This window comes from Scyliorhinus torazame, chromosome 5 (assembly GCF_047496885.1).
Source record: "Scyliorhinus torazame isolate Kashiwa2021f chromosome 5, sScyTor2.1, whole genome shotgun sequence".
Taxonomy (NCBI): domain Eukaryota; kingdom Metazoa; phylum Chordata; class Chondrichthyes; order Carcharhiniformes; family Scyliorhinidae; genus Scyliorhinus; species Scyliorhinus torazame.
Window position 1 is genome coordinate 175,746,107 of NC_092711.1, and position 14,135 is coordinate 175,760,241.

At 45.9% G+C, this 14,135-nt stretch overlaps 2 long non-coding RNA genes across 4 annotated transcripts in view; one reads left to right on the forward strand and one right to left on the reverse strand.

The window, feature by feature from the left end:
* Window positions 1–14,135, forward strand: part of LOC140420753 (uncharacterized) — a 30,530-nt gene that overhangs the window by 10,123 nt on the left and 6,272 nt on the right. Inside the window, exons 1-2 of one of the 3 annotated variants that reach the window (XR_011946551.1) lie at window positions 8,803–8,920; window positions 13,189–13,321. This is a non-coding gene — a long non-coding RNA (uncharacterized lncRNA). Of the gene's footprint in view, window positions 1–8,802; window positions 8,921–9,110; window positions 9,192–13,188; window positions 13,322–14,135 lie in introns of those variants that run through there. The other 2 variants (XR_011946550.1, XR_011946552.1) reach the window with 2 other exon arrangements.
* Window positions 1,114–8,921, reverse strand: LOC140420754 (uncharacterized). Its single transcript, XR_011946553.1, has 2 exons — window positions 8,735–8,921; window positions 1,114–5,911 (listed from the first exon to the last, which is right to left on the reverse strand). It is a non-coding gene; the product is annotated as an uncharacterized lncRNA (long non-coding RNA).

Genomic DNA, 14,135 nt, shown 5'->3' on the forward strand with positions numbered 1-14,135 from the left:
GACTATCTCTGGATCATTTGGGTGATTTAAAGTAAAGCCTTTAACCTGATGTGATACTGTTTCAAGGTGTTAAGTCTCTTGGAAGTTTGAAGGAACATTTTAAGGAGTTATTTACTGTTGCAATATTTTCTGAATTATCTTTGAAGTAAGGGGTGTTAAGAGATCCAAAGTTTATTTTAGATGTTAAGTTGAGTTCATGGAATAAACAGTGTTTTGTGTTTAAAAACCCACGTGTCCATAATTGTAATCCCACATCTAAGGAAAAAGCCGTGTGCTCGGAAAAGCAAGAAATCCATTAAAGGGAGAGGTTGGTTGAACTCCATGATACATTTTGGGGTTCTGAAAACGCCCAGATCTCGCTGTACCTCATGCTTCAGCAATCTCTCACCATTTAAATAATGTTCTGTATTATTTAACCCTTTCTGCCAAAGTGGACACATTCACATTTTCCCAAGTTATGCTCCGTCTGTCAACTTGTTCCCACTCACTTAACCTATTTCTTGTCTATTATTATTTGTCATTTGCAGACTCCTTAAGTTCACTTCACAAATTACTTTCCTACCAAGCTTTGTGCCATCATCAAATTTAGCTGCCATACATTCAATCCCATCACCCAACTCATTCATATAGTTTGTGAAATAGTTGAGGGCCCAGCACTGATCCTTGTGACATTCCACTTGTTGCATCTTACCAACCCAAACGTAACCCATTTATACCTACTCTCTGCTTCCTGTTAGCTAACCAACCTTCTAACCATGCTGATATGTTGCTCCTCCCGCCCACCCCACCATCCTGAGCTCTTATTATGTGCAATAACCTTTGATGTGGCACCCTGGGGAATACCTTCTGGAAACCTAGATAAATAGGTTCCCCTATATTGACATTCCTTGTTATTTCCTGAAAAAGACTCCATAAATTAGTCAATCCCAATTGACTCTCTGAACCGTATTTTCAAACATTGTGTCAAAAACTAAAATCTCCTCTCCCCCTCTGGCTCCTTTACAATTAGCTTAAGAGAGACTCACTTTCAGTTAAAGAGCCTGTCAACCTCTTTCACCCACTTTCCCCAAAGTGAATGAATTTAAGCAGAAAAATACCACCAAAAATCAAATATTTTCAATGAAACAAGTTTATTCATGAAATAGAACATGGTTGTAAATAATATCGGAACATTACTTGCGGATCAAAGACAACCAGAGTAAAAGAGTAACCATGAAAGGATGTTCACAATATTCGGGACCCAAATGTTTCTCTTCGGTTCCTCTGTAGCTTGTTCCTCTGACTCCCCACTTTGAACACAGGAGCACAAAACCCTGGGTTCGAGACACTATCAGCCCTGATCATCCCCATCACCTGATTTCCCAGTCAGTCCTCCAGCAGCTTCCTGTCTATTAGTGTGACACCCATGGCAGATTCCCAACTGGGGCACAGGCCCCGTTCTTCTCAGCTAAATTCAGCCCTCAGCTCAGTTGCCTCGCTGTCATTGACACGATCAATAACGAGACAGAAAGGTGCCAGAGGCTTAAATAGGTAGACAGAACTTGTAGATTAGAATCTCTGTAAAGATCAGTAACTTCAAAACAAAAATCAAATCCCCAGTCAACAAATTAAAGGATCACATGACATGACTTGAGGTTTTATAACTTTTACTGGAACAAACAAACTAGAAGCAACTAAATATTAACTAAATATTATTTTTGTAGGAAACCTACACCTTAAAAGTATCAGTCCAAAGTGATTCCTGAGGGTTCCGTTCTTTTCTTTTCCCAATCTGGCAGCCTTTAACTCCAGAACTGTCTTTCACAGTGAAAGATTGGCGAGCTACCAGAAAACCGAGACTAGCATAAATAGGTCATTATTTGGTTGGCAAGATGTAACGAGTGGTGTGTCACAGGGATCAGTGCTGGGGAGTCAATCTTTTACAATTTATATCAATGACTTGGATGATGGGTCTGAAGTTAATGATTGTTGAGTTTGCTGTTGATGCAGGCAAAAAGGAAAAGGAGGTGGTGTTGCACTGATAATAAGGGACGGCATCAGTACATTAGTAAGGGAGGATCTCAGATCAGGAATACAAAATGTGAAATCTGTTTGGGTGGAGCTAAGGAACAGCATGGGACGGGTTTGGTGCCAGAGGCACAGTGCTGCCAACACACCCCAAGGAGGTTGTACAGTTTTTTACAGCACTGTTGGCCTGTCCGGATGGTGTTTCTCACGGAGGTTACTGCCTCTGCCACCTGTGCCCAGGCATGATGAATGGTGGCAGCTGGCAGCTTCCTTCCCGGGCCGCGGTACAGGGTTGCCCGCCTCTCCTCCACGGCATCCAGCAGGGTCTCAAGCTCGGTGTCCGTAAAGCGGGGTGCCACTCTCCTCACTGCCATCTTGTTGGCTGGGATGGTGTGTGGGGAGTGAAGTGTGTTTATGCAGCTTGTCAGCCTCCTGAGTGTCAATCGTGAATCCGGCAAATCCGGCACCGTTTCTCATTGGAATGGATTGAGTTCCATGTTGTGCCGGTCCTGGCCCCTCAACAGTCGTTGAATTGGACCAGGTGCGGCATCAGTTTTGCTATCGTAGAACTCGCGAATCCTGTCCTAGCATCAACACTTAGTCTCAGGAATGGAAAATTTAGCCAAAGAAGTCTCCCAAAATTAGAGATCCAAGGAACGAGGGAGAATGAGGAATAAAGGATTACTAAGAGGCTGCATTGGAGAAATTAATGGGATTGAATATTGATAAGTCCGGGAGACCTGATATTCTACATCTCAGAGTGTTGAAAGAGGTTGCTATCAAGATCACAGATACATTGATGATCATCTTCCACAATTCTATAGATTCTGGAATGGTTCCTGCAGATTTAAGGTAGCAAATGTCACCCTATTGTTCAGGAAGGGAGGGAGAGAAAAAATGGTGAACTACAGACCTGTTAGCCTGACATCAGTATTGGGAAAATACCAGAATCTATTATAAAGCATGTGATAAATGGACACCTGGATAATAATAATTAACCTGGATTTATGATATGGAGATGCCAGTGTTGAACTGGGGTGGGCACAGTAAGAAGTCTTACAACACCAGATGAAGGAGCTGCGCTCCGAAAGCTAGTGATTCAAAACAAACCTGTTGGACTTTAACCTGGTGTTGTAAGACTTCTTAACATGGATTTAGGAATAGGTAATCATGTTTGACAAACCTTTTGGAGTTTTTGAGGATGTTATTAACAGAATTGATAAAGGGGAGTCCGTGGATGTGGCACACTTGGATTTTCAGAAGGTTTATAATAAACACCCCACAGGAGGTTAGTCAGCAAAATGAAAACACATGGGATGGGAGGTAATATACTGGCATGGATTGAGGATTGGCCAACAGGCAGAAAACAGAGAGGAGGAATAAATGGGTCATTCTCACCTTAGCAGTTGGGACGAGTGGGTTACTGCAAAGATCAGTACTTGGGCCCCAGCTGTTCATAGTTTATACAATGATTTGGATGTGAGGACTAAATGTAATATTTCCAAGTTCGTAGATGACACAAAACTGGGTGGGAATGTGTGTTGTGAGGAAGATGTAAAGTCTGGTATTGTCTCTTGGCATCCCTGTTGGCTTTGCAGAGGTCGTACCTAGATTTTTTTGCATAGGTCAGGATCGCTTCTCTTGAACTCCTCACACCCGGTCTTCAGTAGGGAGTGAATCTCCCGATTAAACCACTCTTTCTGGTTGGGTAACGTACGTACTACCTTCTTTGACACACAATCTTCTACACACTTACTGATGAAGTCTGTGGTGGCGCTGGCATACTCGTTTAGGTTGGCTGCTGTGTTCTTGAATATGGACCAGTCACTGACTCCAAGCGGTCGAGTAGGAGCTCTTCTGTTACCTCAGACCAGCACTGCACGACCTTCTTAAACGGATTCGCCCGCTCAAGTTTCTGCTTGTATGCCGGGAGAAGGAGCACCGTCTTGTGGTCCGATTTTCCGAAGTGCGGTCAAGGGATGGATCATCAGGCGCCCTTGATGTTTGTGTAGCAGTGGTCAAGGATGTTGGGGCCCCTGTCAGGACAGGAGATGTGTTGGTGGAAGTTTGGCAATACACTCTTGAGGTTAGCCTGGTTGTCCCCGGCCACGATGAACAAGGCCTCTGGGTATTCTGTTTCATTTTTATTTATAGTGGTTACAAATCATCAAGCGCATTCTTCACTTCCGCCTGGGGTGGGATGTAGACCGCCGTGATGATGACAGAAGTGAACTCCATGGAAGGCAGTATGGACGGCAGTTCACAGTCGGGTATTCCAGGCCGGGGAGCAGTAGTTCGTCAGGGTCGCCACGTCCTAGCACCAGGAGTTGATGAGAAGACAAATCCCTCCACCCACTCCAGGTTCAGTCCTGGATGTGATTAACAGCAGGAATAACAGCAGTATCTAACCGTCATCACTTGTGAACCCTTTGATGTCTGAGCATGTTGGATGACTCCCTGCCCACAGTTACAGCAGGTGAATGGCCTCTTTCCAGTGTGGACTCGCTGGTGTGTCAACAGGGCAGATAAATCACACAATCTCCTACCACAATCAGAGCAGGTGAATCAAGTGTGAACTCGCTGGTATCTCCGCAATGTGGATGATGTTTGAAATCTCTTTGTGCAGTGAGAGCAGCTGAACAGTCTCTCCTCAGTGTGAATGCACTGGTGTTCCATCAGTACCTGAGAGCTTTTAAACCCACTCCTACAGTCAGAGCATTTAAAGGGTCTCTCATTGGTGTGAGTGACAATGTGGCTCAGCCAGTGATGACCGAGTGAATCTTTTCCCAGTCGGAGAGGTGAACGCGCTTTCCCCGGTGTGAGCTCGCTCGTGTTTCATCAGGTTGGATGAGGTTCTAAAGCTCTTTGTGCAGTGTGGATGCGCTGGTGGGACATCAGTAGTTGGGAGCTTTTGAAATCCCTCCTGCAGTCAGAGCATTTAAAGGGCCTGCTCTTGGTGTGAGTGACATAGTGGCTCAGCAGGTTGGATAATTGAGTGAATCCCTTATCACACACAGAGCAGATGAACGGCTTCTCCCCGGTGTGAACTCGCTGGTGTGCCTGCAGGTTTGATAACTGAGTGAATCCCTTATCACACATAGTGCAGGTGAATGGCCTCTCCCCGGTGTGAACTCGCTGATGTCTCTGCAGGTGGGCTAACCGAGTGAATCCCTTTTCACACTGAGAGCAGGTGAAAGGCCTCTCTCCAGTGTGAACTTGCTGGTGTCTCTGCAGGCTGGATAACTGAGTGAATTCCTTCCCACAGTCAGAGCAGGTGAAAGGCCTCTCCCCAGTGTGAACTCGTTCGTGTCTCCGCAAGTTGCCAATGTCAGTGAATCCCTTTTCACACTGAGAGCAGGGGAAAGGCCTCTCTCCAGTGTGACTGCGTTGATGCCTTTCCAGCTCGTGCGGGGCTATGAATCCCTTCCCACAAATAGAGCAGGTGAACGGCCTCTCTCCAGTGTGACTGCGTTGATGCCTTTCCAGCCCGTACACGCCTTTGAACCCCTTCCCACAATCCTCACATTTCCATGGTTTCTCCATGGTCCGGGTGCTCTTGCGTCTCACCGCGTTGGACGATCTGTTGAAGCCTCGTCCACACACAGAACACCTATACAGTCTCTCCCTGCTGTGAATGGTGTAGTATTTTTTCAGGCTGTGTCAGTGGTTAAAGCTCTTTCCACAGTCAGTGCTCTGTAACAGTCTCACACGGGTGTGTGTCTCAGTGCTTTTCCAGACACACGGATGTTTAAAATCTCTTGAAGCAGACAGAATAGACAAACATTTCGCCTTCTAGATTCAAAGGTCGATGATATTCGGTTCCCAAGAATTGAGTGACTCAGTCAGTTCTTGATGTGATATTTAGTTTGAGATATCGGCCTCAAATTCCTCTCGTTCGAACTTCCTGCAAACAGATTTTATAATAGTAATCATTGTTAGTACAGGATAGAAACTCAGAACAGACAATTCTAATTTCCAGCGAACATTCTTTCCTCTCTCTTTCCCTGAAATGCTCTAAATCTCAATCCCACACTCTCCCTCCATTCTCACTCTGCTGTATCTAATATTCACCCTCCCAATTCTCCTGAGGGCACTGAATCAGGCTGATTGACAGATCCGTGCTCATTGCTTCCTGTCCTGGACACAGAGGCTGCCAGACAGATATATGTCTATGTTACTGGACGATAAATGTGTGTAATGTACGGACTGGATTCACTTCCTTCCCCTCCCAATTCTTCTGAAGGTGCTGATTGATGCTGATCAACAAATCTAAACTCATTACAACCCGTACAAGAGTAGAGACTCTCCATCTAAGTATATTTACTGATTAGAGATGGGATGATTCGGAGGAAGAATTTTATTTAGTCATGGAGTGGTCATGGAGCAGGAACCCACTGCCCACAAGGGTTGTGGAAGTCGAGATGATCAATAATTCAAAATAAAATATGAAGAAAATAAACTTGCAGGGGAACAGCAGGGGCTGTTTAGCACAAGGCTAAATCGCTGGCTTTGAAAGCAGTCCAGCAGCACGGTTCAATTCCCGTAACAGCCTCCCCGAACAGGCGCCGGAATGTGGTGACTAGGGACTTTTCACAGTAACTTCATTTGAAGCATACTTGTGACAATAAGCGATTTTCATTTCATTTAGGGGCTGTTTAGCACAGGGCTAAATCGCTGGCTTTGAAAGCAGACCAAGGCAGGCCAGCAGCACGGTTCAATTCCTGTAACAGCCTCCCCGAACAGGCGCCGGAATGTGGCGACTAGGGGCTTTTCACAGTAACTTCATTTGAAGCCTACTTGTGACAATAAGCGATTTTCATTTCATTTCATTTTTCAACAGGGATATTGAGGGGGAATGGCACTGACTGGATTACTGTACAGAGAGTCAGCATTGACTTGAGTTCCCAAATGGATTCTGTCAGTGCTGCAATGACTGTATGACTGGAAATATATAATGTAGGTACAGTACTATTTACAAAACTAGAAATAATAATACATGTATTTTATCACAGAACCATCAATAATAGATCTGATATATTCCATATAACACTAGATAGATCTCTGTCTGATATAAAATGTTAAAAATTCATTTATGAGACGTGAGAGTCGCGGTTCAGCCAGCATTTATTGCCCATCCCTAGTTGCCCTTCAGAAGGTGGTGATGAGTTGCCTTCTTGAACTGCTGCAGTCCTTGAGTTGTAGGTACATCCCCTGTGCTTCAGGGAAGGAGTTCCAGGATGTCGTCGCAGCAACAATGAAGGAAGGGCAATATATTTCCACGTCCGTCTGGTGAGTGACTTGGAGGTGAACCTCCAGGTGGTGGGGTACCCAGGTATCTGCTGCTCTTGTCCTTCTAGATAGTAGTGGTCGTGGGTTTGGAAGGTGTTGTCTGAGGAACCTTGGTGAGTTACTGCATTGCACATTGTAGATGGTATACACGGGTGCCACTGTTCTTCGGTGGTGGAGGGTTTGAATATTCGTGGAACGGGGAGCAGTCAAGCAGGCTGCTTTGTTCTGGATGGTGTAGAGCAGCATCTTGAGTGTTGTTGGAGCTACACTCAACCAGGCAAGTGGTAACTATCCTAATACACGCCAGACTTGTGCCTTGTATATGGTGGACAGGCTTTGGGGGTCAGGAGGTGCGATACTCACTGTAATCTTTGGCCTGCCCTGGTGGCCACCATATTAATATGGCTAGTCCAGTTCAGTTTCTGATCAATAGTATCCCTCAGGATGTTGGTTGTGGAGGATTCAGCGATACTAATGCCACTAAATGTCAAGGGGCGGTGGTTAGATCCTCCTTTGTAGGAGATGGTCATTGCCTGACACTTGTGTAGCACAAATGTAACTTCCACTTATCAGCCCACATCTGGATACTGTCCAGGTCATGATGCATTTGGACATGGACTGCTTCATTATCTGAGGAGTCACGAATGGTGCTGAACATTGTGCAGTCATCCACAAACATCCCCACTTCTCACCTTATCATGAAAGGGAGGTCATTGATGAAGCAGCAAAAGATGGTTGGGCCAAGGACTGCACCCTGAGGAACTCCTGGAGCTGAGATGATTGACCTCCAACCACCACAACCATCTTCCCTTGTGCCAGGTATGACTCCAACCAGCGGAAAGTTTTCCCCGATTCCCATTGACTGCAGTTTAGCGGGGGCTCCTTGATGCCATACTCGGTCAAACGCTGCCTTGATACCAAGGGCAGTCACTCTCACCTCAACTCTGGCATTCAGCTCTTTTGTCCATGTTTGAACCAAGGCTGTAATGAGGTCAGGTGCTGAGTGACCTTGGTTGGACCCAAACTGAGCGTCCACGAGCAAGTTTTGCTGAGTAAGTCACACTTGATAGCGCTGTTAATGAGTCCTTTCATCACTTTGCTGATGGTGGAGAGTATTCCGACAGGGAAGTAATTGGTTGGGTTTGATTTGTTCTGTTTACTGTTCCCTTTCATGTCAGCCATCTCCTGGGGAAACTAGCCCTTTAAATGTGAACATTAGGAAAGAGACCATCATTTTAGACAGACAAATAAATGTGTCAAGCTGAGGGTGCAAAGGCTGTCAATGTCTTTCAGACAGAGAGAGACCTGGGCCAACCTTTCCAGAGTCTGTACCCTCCCTGGGTTAATTTTCTTTCCCTTTCGTTGCTGCAAGTCACCAGTTGAAGGTCAGAATGAGACAATAAATGGAAAGAGGGAGAAAAGAAAGTGTTTTACTCACAGATGTTGGAGACAGGAGTCTGTGTGCAGCTCAATCTCATTCAGCGTTGGGGGAACAACAGTTTTGCTCGGCAGAAACCTCCATGTCCAGCTTCCGCATTGAGACAATGGGGGAGCTCTGATTGGTGGAAGAGCAGAGTCCTTCCGGTCCTCCAATCTTCCTATTGGTCAACACCTCAGCAGGAAGGTCAGCGGAAGTGATCTCGCCTGCACATGCGCAGATTCCCCTTCCCTCAGACATGCGCAGTCCCGGGTCAGTGGATGGGGAGACCACCGACGGCCGGAACTGTCAGCCGGTTGCCTGGGAACCTTGTCTCGAGGATAAGTGGGGGATGGGGAACAATGGATGGGGCGGGGCTCCCGCGTCTGTGCGCTGGCAAGTGACGTCACCGCAGAGCGGACTCATTCCTATTGGTTGATTTAGAGGACGAGTTCGTTTGGGATGTCACAATGTGGAGGTTGGACAATGAGTTTCAGACTAAAACTTCCTCCTCTGGGCAACATCTGGGAGCAAATCAATGCCTTTCATAAGATATAGGAGCAGAATGAGGCCATTTGGCCCATCGAGTATAACCCTTCAACCCGATTAAAAATCTGTCTAACTCCTCCCTAAATTTACTCACTGTCCCAGCTCCACCACGCGCTGGGGTAGTGAATTGCACAGATTCACAGCCCTTTGGGAGAAGCAGTTTCTCCTCAACTCTTTAGAATTTGCTACCTCTTTTTAAAAATAATCTTCTTTGTCACAAGTAGGCTTACATTAACACTGCAATGAAGTTACTCTGAAAAGCCCCAACGCTCCACATTTTGGCTCCTGTTCGGGCACACAGGGAGAATTCAGAATGTCCAAATTATCTGTCAGCCCGTCTTTCGGGGCTTGTGGGAGGAAACCGAAGCACCCGGTGGAATCATAGAATTTACAGTGCAGAAGGAGGGCATTCAGCCCATCGAGTCTGCACCAACCCCTGGAAAGAGCACCCCACCCCAGCCCATGCCTCCACCCCATCCCCGTAACCCAGTAAACCTTTTTGGATACTAAGGGCAATTTATCATGGCCAATCTACCTTTTATCATGGCCAATCCATATAACCTGCACATCTTTGGACTGTGGGAGGAAACCAGGGCACCCGTACAAAACCTATAAAGACACGGGGAGAACATACAGACTCAACACAGCCAGTGACCCAAGCCGGAACCGAACCTGGGACCCTGGAGATGTGAAGCAACTGTGCTCACCACTGTGCTACCATGCTGCCCATCTTATCCTAAGACTATTACCTCTCGTTCTAGAATGCCTGAAAGACGTGCTGTTAGGTGAATTGAACATTCTGAATTCTCCTTCTGTGTACCCTAACAGGCGCCAGAATGTGGCGACACGGGGAGTTTCACAGTAACTTCATTGCCATGTGTTTTTTTTAATTTAAAGTACGCAATTCATTTTTTCCAATTCAGGGGCAATTTAGCATGACCAATCCACCTAGGCTGCACATCTTTGGGTTGTGGGGGCGAAACCCACGCAAAAACAGGGAGAATGTGCAAACTCCGCATGGACAGTGACCCAGATCCGGGATCGAACCTGGTACCTCGGCGCCATGAGGCGACAGTGCTAACCACTGCGCCACCGTGCTGCCCCATTGCGGTGTTAATGTAAGCCTACTTGTGACAAAAATAAAGATTATTATTATTATTAAGTAGGAGTAGCCTCTGCAAGGCAGCCTTCAGGACGCGCGACAATGCAGAATCGCCAAGCAGAAACTTATAGCCAAGTTCCACACATGGGTACGGCCTTGACCGGGACCTTGGATTCATGTCACATTACATTCAGCCCCCCCGCCAACCATCTGGCCTGGGCTTGCAAAATTCTGGCTTGAGACAATTTGCACCTCTTTAACCTGTGATTATCCCTCTCTCCAGTCACTCCGTCTGGACCTGTAAATACTTAATTACCTGCAAAGACTCGCATTCAAAAGTATTGTCTTGTATCATTGACTTTCTCTATGTATATGTTTCTGGAACCCACCTCTTCATTCACCTGAGGAAGGAGCTGTGCTCCGAAAGCTAGTGATTTGAAACAAACCTGTTGGACTTTAACCTGTAAGACTGTGGGCTTGTCAGCTGTACAGTGAAACCAGGCATCCAACAGCCACAGAGTCCTCTAATATTGGACACTGGGTTATCCCTGTTCTGTAAAAAACAGACCTATCTGATACTGGGGGTGATATAGTTAACCTGACCCTTAATTCATTCAATTCCAAAAGTGAATAACATTGATTCAAGTATAGTGATTACTCTGATAATCTGTCAACAAAGTGGTGTCAGTTCATGCAGATCGCAGTCTGAACTCAATTTCATTACTTATTTTTGTTACTGACTAGTATAGTGTCCAATCTAAAAGGACGGTAGCACAGTGGTTAGCACAGTTGCTTCTCAGCTCCAGGGTCCCAGGTTCAATTCCCGGCTTGGGTCACTCTCTGTGAGGAGTCTGCACTTTCTCCCCGTGTCTGCGTGGGTTTCCACCGGGTACTCCGGTTTCCTCCCACAGTCCAAAGATGTGCAGGTTAGGTGGATTGGTCATGATAAATTGCCCTTAGTGTCCAAAAAAGATTAGCTGGGGTTACGGGGGTAGGGTGGAGGGTGGAGGGCTTAAGTAGGGTGCTCTTTCCAAGAGCCGGTGTAGACTCGATGGGCCAAATGGCCTCCTTCTGCACTGTAAATTCCATGATTCCTCTATGACACAGCTCAGAATAGGGATGTTTGGTTTGTGTTTCCTGTCTGCAAAACCTCTCTGCTCATCGCCTGGGAAAGGTGATTACAAAGGACATAGCTGTAAGTAAAGGGTAGAAATCCAGAACTGACAATTCTAGTCATCAGAGAACATACTTTTCCCTCTCAAACTATAAATCACTGTTCCCCACACACTCCCTATTGATTATAGATCGAATACATCCTCCTATCACATTACCATGGGCACCTCACCAGTAGAGAGACAGGAAGGTGCTGGAGGATGGACTGGAAATAGGGCTCTACCAATCAGGGCACAAGGTATGGGACAATGTGTGTGTGTGTGTGTGTGGCGGGGGGGGGGGGGGGGGGGGGGGCTTTGGTATCGTGACCCACAGGGTTCAGTTCTCATGTCCAAAGCAGGGAGTCATGGTACAGAGGAACCAAAGAGAAACAATTTGGATCCTGAACATTGTGAACATCCTTTACTCTGGTTGCCTTTGATCCTCAAGTCATTTTGTCTTTCTTACCTTGTTTGTTTCATTAATTAACATTTGTTATAAAAATGTTGATTTTTGAGACTTTTCATGATTAGATTGATGCACTTTCGGGAAAGTGGGTGAGAGGGGTTGACAGGCTCTTTTTAAAAATAAATTTAGAGTACCGAATTATGTTTTATCCAATTAAGGGGCAATTTAGCAGAGCCAATCCACCTACCCTGCACATCTTTGGGTTGTGGGGGTGAGACCCATGCAGACACGGGGAGAATGTGCAAACTCCACACAGACAGTGACCTGGGGCTGAGATCGAATCCGGGTCCTCAGCGCCATGAGGCAGCAGTGATAACCACTGCATTACCATGCCGTCCCTGACAGACTCTTTTAACAGAAAGTGAGTCCCTCCAAGATAATTGGTAAAGGAGCCTGAGGGACAGATGAGATTATATTTTTGACACAGCGATGTTAGACAATGGGCTTCCGGGAGTCAATACAGCCTTTATCCACCTTTCCCAAATTCGGGAATGATTCACAGTGATAACCCTTATTGGTGACAGCGGTTAGATTTTATTCAGTGGAAACAAGAGCTCACACATGCTAATGTCTGAGCAGTAGTGTGAAAGTGTACAAACTCAGCAATAGCATGATGGGAAAAATAGCCAACTTATGTAACCATGTATAAGAAAGCTGTGTCAGCTATTACCAAGATCAGACCCTGACAAACTAGACAAAGCTAAGAATCCACATAATCGTATCATACAAGGCCAGAAGAGGGAAAATAGTGCCTGACCTTAGTAAGACCTGATAACAAAGTCACGATCTAGGAATGTCCTAATAACACAACCTCCTCATGACCGAGGACCATCTGCGTCAAGGCATCATGAGTGCAGAGGTGAAAGCAAAATAGGACCACGTCTTAAACCCTCTAAAGACAAAATACTGCGAATAAGCCAAGTCAGGGTCTTTCCATGACAACATGTTTGTTCAGAAGTTATGACTGTATTGATTCCTTACTACTGATTACATTTTTGAACAAGGTCTGTTTTTGTAAAATGATACTGCTTTTGTATAAATATTGAACGTTTTCTCCATGTCTTTGCGAGCTTGAGGAAGAATCAGCAGTTTTGCCTTAACTGCTCTCTCACTTCAAACTGTAGCCATACTGCATGCAGACTTTGGTCAATAAAGACTAAGTTATTTTTAAGAAAACAGAGTTGTAAAGTTGTTTTCTCCACAGTCTCGAAGTAGGAAAGATTTCCAATTCAACATTGGCGCTGCGAGCCCTCACCAATACCCTGCGTGACTTCCGTGGGGGACCTAACAAGTGATCGAGCAGCGACCCGGAGAGCGGAGACGGACGGCGCAACAAGGTAAGCTTTAACCTTTGTCTCTCTCTCTCTCTCTCGGATCGGTGCTGTGACCCCTCGTCCCTGACGGAGAATGCTGACAGGTGACGGTGTTCGAATCTAAATTTGACTGTGAGTAAAGTTCTTAGGGTCTGGGACCCGGTTGTCGTTCGTAGCCTAAGGTCAGGGACCCCCTGCTCTTGTTTTTCCCCCCCAGGACAGGGATACAGAGGCTTGGCTAGGGTCAGGGACCAGATTTTGATTTTTGACTTTTAAATTTGCAAGGCAGTTTTTCCCCATTTTTTTTCTCTTTTAATTTTTTTTCCACTCCTTAAAAGTCATGGGCCAGAGCCTGGACAAAACGGAGGACAATTCTCCCTTGCTTTTTATGTGCACTACGTTCCCTGATCAGGAGCGCAATTTACGTCTCTTGTCTTCAGCTTTAAATAAGAAATTCGGAACTGAAGTTTGGCCACTAGGTAGTACCTGGAATTTAGAAAACTGCACCGCTGCAGAGACAGCCATTTGGTCTCGGAATGCCGGAGCCAAATGGAAGAAATTAATCACCAAATGGCAAAAAGAATCAGACAGATGACACAAACTGTCCTTATTAATGAGTTGGAGGGACAATGCCCGTAGGAGAGGGATTGCTGATTATATAGACGGAGAAACCAAAGACTGGGAAACGCTGAAATTCGAATGTGGACTATGGGACAGGAAAGATCCTAAGAAACAAGGGGTGGATAATACTGCATCGGGTGATAAGCAGGAGGATCCTCCCACTACCTCTGGCATGCCGTTGTTTCCCTATTCGGTTGATACAGAGGAGGAGGAGGAG